Raw genomic sequence first — 4,983 nt, forward strand, 5'->3', positions numbered from 1 at the left:
TTTCACTTTTGTTCTTCTCCTTGTTGTGTATAACTCCTTCCAATAGGGAGCACCAAGTTTAACTTTACATTTTTAAAGTCTGTGTGCCTCAACGTCAGATATTGCTACCATTTAGTGTAACAGAAAAAAATCGATAAATAAGAAACGCGCACTATCAAATTTTTCCTGCTTTCCTTGTTGTGTAAATGCAAAGTATAACACAACGTCAAATAATGTTAACGGACAACCTTGCAAGACATTTTCATTAATCCTTATTTTTTTAGAGATAACACTGTAATCTTAATACAATTTGATGTAACATCTTCAACTTATAAAAGTACTTTTTATTGGTATAGTACTCAAAGCCAAAATATAATCTTCACGAAATCAAATTTTAGTTTTCTGGCCGTAAAAGTTTTGAGAAGGCATGAATTTCAACGTTTAACCCTGACATTTCCGCAAGACATAGCAAACCTATTGTTTTGAATTGAATATGTAACTCAATTAATCTATTAATTTGAATTTTTGGAGCTTACACTTAGTACAAAACGATCGTGATTACAATTTAACAAATTATATGTAAACATTTTTTTTTTAACTGAAATGTTTCAAGTTTCCAAACTTAATTTCTCCTGGGACAGTCATTGTACTTTATTTGGCTTTTTTTTTAAAAACTGTTTTGTAGACGAAACGCGCCGCGCGTCTGGCGTATATACAAAATTTATTCCTGGTATCTATGATGAGTTTATTTACTCACATTCTTTTCAAAATATCTGTTAAAATTTTATATGGACACGGCCATGTAAAACTATACTGAAATATATCACGTCATAAAACATTCTTGCAAAACTTTCATAGAGTTGGGTGAACATTTCAAGAATTGTTCGAGTTTTATGATTCGAGTTTGTTACATGAAACAACGCTAACTTAAAGTAAACGCGTTTGCTGATAATCTGTGTCTTCCGAAGCCTATGTATATTATATTTTTATTCTTTCTCTATCATAATGTGAACATTTAAGACGCAATCTTTATTTTCATATATAATTTGAAATATTTATTTCACCATTTCTAAGAAAATTTCCTTATCAAATATTTACTAAGCGCTATTTTTAGTGGTAGCAATATCTAACGTTGCGTCTGTATGTTTATAATCAATTTACACAATCTGAAAATGTATAATGTAAATATAAGAGGGGCGTTTGAACCTCAATATGCATGATCAGTCGATACCACAGCTGCTTGGGGGACCGGGAAAATATTTGTTTGCCCTCCCCCTTTCTTTATTTTTGGGGTTTGCTCAGAAAGATTTTCATAGCTCTATGAATTAAGAGTATCACGTGTTACTATTTACTATCCATTGCTTGTGTACTTTCCGTTTTCACCACTGAATGATAAAGTATAATTAAAAAAAAAATAGGAAAAAGGGGGAGAAAAATTGGTTCCAAAATTTGTTTATCAGTATTGATTTGAAAAATTAAACAGGTTTTTTCTACCTCAGCCATGAACATCCTTTAAAAGCTGTATTGGACAAACTTTTGGCTATTTTGGTTTACGAGGAGTTGTCGTGCTTATTATATATAAACATGATAAAAATAATGCTACCATTTTTTCCAATCTTTAAGAAGGCTTTTTAGTAAGTATGTTGTCAATAAATAAAATACATACAATATATACTACCATCTAGACACATATTCTCGTTTCATTTATATTTATAAAGTGTGTACAAGGTATGTGTTTCTTTAAACTAAAAGGTATTTGATTAAATAAACATCTTAACCATCTTAAAATGTCCTATACCAAGTCAGGAATATGGCAGTTGTTATCAAATAGTTCATTTAATTAAGTAGTTTCTATGTATGTTGGTGGTTGTTTTTGTTGCACTTCAGTGTAGAGCTGTCGTTCCTTTGTTTTTCTCTTGTCGTTGATACAATGTATGTGTCCCTCGGTTTTATAGTTTGTAACCCGGATTTGTTTTCTCTCAATCGATTTACGACATTTGAACACCGGTATACTGCTGTTGCCTGTATTCATGTATGCAAAACAGATCTGTTAACCGACTGGTCAGATGAAAAATGTTTGTTTTTTTTTGGGGGGGGGGGAATAAAAAGCTTGGTGTTTGCATAATGACGTATTTTAAATTGCAAAGTCAAATGTACCAATAAAAGCTTAAATGATTACTTCTCATACATTGAAGGAATTATTTATGTTTTTTACGTTTTTACATTTATTTGGTCAAGACGTTAAAATTTGAAAAGCTATTGCTTTGATCAACACTTCTTAATCAGAATATAGTATGTTTCATTAGTCCTATCTTTTATTTCTATTTATTGCCATGTAAATTATTTTAATGTTTAAATATACGAAAGCAAATTTTTTTGGAAGATATTGAAATTTCCTTTTGGTATTTTAAGAGTGCGTTAGTCATCATTTGTGAAGGCTTCTATGCAACTGGGACCGCCTATTATATCATGAACTAGCAAACAAACATTTAACTCAACTCGCAAAACACATGCCAAACGTTTAAGTCCCCAGTGGTAAACTGGTATCCGTTCCTTTTTTCCAGTCTTCAAACAGTTTATATTGTTTATGATTCGATAACCATAACACAATAAAAATAATTATTGGAGATTAAGGTTCATATGAATCTTTGAGATACCATGGCCTTATTTTCACTCCAAATTAAAAAAAAAACATGTCTTGAATATAGACAAACCTGTGCATTTGGAAAAGCATGATTCTGATAAATAATTTCTTGTTAGTAGTAATCAGTAAGTTAAACAGTGGTGCAAAAAGCTCAAGATATTATTACACATAATGCAAGTGTTAACTGCTTTTGGTTTTATAATTATGTTTATAAAAATATCATAAAAATTTGCATTTGTGTTTCACGCATTAGATAACAAAAACGAACCACACCAAAATTATGGCCAAATAAACAATAAAGCTTCAGCCATTTCTGCATCTTATGGTATCTATTTTATAAAAAAACACACATAAGAGTAACTTGACAATAATTTTCTGAAAAATATCGATTTAAGTTGAAATGATAGGACATTTTTCTTTAGTGGGAACTCACTTTTGTCCTATGACTATTTATATAAATATCAGCACATACAACCATGATAAATCTGCAAATTTGGGTTGTTCTTCTCTTTATAAATATAATTGAATACAAAGTTATAAAATTTTGTGATACAGGAATTTAAGTGTGTCTACATGCGTACCTGCCTTAATGTAATGAGACAACTCTCCACCAGAGACCAAATACAAAGCCTGCTCCATTGATCATGTATGACTGATAGATAAGTTGAAATCAGCCCTTTGTAAATTTTACGGACATCATCACGAGTAGGTTGACGATTACGGAATATTCGTTTCACTGATCATATCTGATATGTACCTTATATCAATACTACAATCCTGTTCCCTTTCCATGAATATGACCTACTGACTATTTACCGGGTTTCTAATAACACGAGCAACACGACGGGTGCCACATGTTGAGCAGGATCTGCTTACCCTTCCGTAGTACCCGAGATTAGCCCCTGTTTTTGATGGAGTTCGTGTTGCTTAGTCATTAGTTTTTCTATGTTGTGTCTTGTGTTCTTCTGAATTGTTTGTCTGTCATTTTCTTTTTTTTTAGCCATGGCGTTGTATGTTTGTTTTCGATCTATGAGTTTATATGTCCCTCTGGTATCTTTCGCCACTCTCTTGTTCAAGTGTTCTTAAATATTCAGCGATGGTCGCATTTCCCTACATAACACATCCAATTAAACGACCCACTTTCAGACTGGATATGACCGTGAATTTATGCATCTTGCAAAACAAAATGATGTCCCCTTTTTAACATAGATTTTACTGTCAAACAGGTGTCATATTGCCATATCTATACACAATAATCAACCCTTAAACTTAAACTTAAACATAACTGAACACTCCCTTTGATTGAAGTCAACTTTTTGCAACGAATTTACATTTCATTATGAGTAGATGTGAAAATTGCTTATATGCATCAACAGATTACCTTAGCTGTATTTGGTAAAACTTTTAGGAATTTTTGGTCCTTAATACTCTTCAACTTCGTACTTTATTTGGCCTTTTAAACATTTTTTTATTTAAGCGTCACTGATGAGTCTTATGTATACGAAACGCACGTCTGGCGTAAATATAAAATTTTAATCCTGGTATATATGATGAGTTTATATATAAACACCAGATCAAAAATGAAATATCTCCATTTAGGTCAGTTTTAACCTCTAATTGGTTTGCAAAAACTACCTTTACAATGTTTTATAATAAACATGTTTGCATACCAGGATCGTACGTCTATCAATTATATAGAGTTTAATTATGCAGTCATTAAACCATCAATATAATCTTAACATCATTAATTTGAAAGTCTGAACAATAAATTGTTCCGTAACATTCAGTCTTTGATTCAATGTCCAGATTATGAGATATACCCACTGTGAAAAGGTCAGTACTATTATATTTAGACAATGCGCTTAAAGTCGATTCTGTACTAGCTGTTCTGTAGCATTTCGGTCAATTCAGCATGATACTGATAGAGACTGGTCAAAAACAGCTTTTGTACAGACTGAACATATCTTCATTGACTGCAAGTAAAATGTATGAACAGTATTGAATATAAGTAAAGCCTTAAAACTTGCAATTATTTATTGTTCAGTTGTTCAATAGCAGATTCAGATCAAAATTAGTTTACTATTTGTGCTATTGTATTTGGAATCCAGTGTCATATACAAAAAGGATAAATAAATATATTTGCTTGACTTTGACAGTTTTTTTAGTTTGTAAGTTGCATATATCATTGGCCATTGTTTCAAAGCACAATTCTTTTTTCATTTGGTGTTTCTATACAACATTTTGGAAACTCGAGGTGACATGGTTACTACAGATTGAAAATGAGTAAAAAAGTAGTGAACATTTGTTGGTTATGCAATGAAATATTTTGTGAAACTATGACGGTAGTACTCGACTTGATA

Source organism: Mytilus galloprovincialis, chromosome 4 (genome assembly GCF_965363235.1).
Source record: "Mytilus galloprovincialis chromosome 4, xbMytGall1.hap1.1, whole genome shotgun sequence".
NCBI classification, from domain to species: domain Eukaryota; kingdom Metazoa; phylum Mollusca; class Bivalvia; order Mytilida; family Mytilidae; genus Mytilus; species Mytilus galloprovincialis.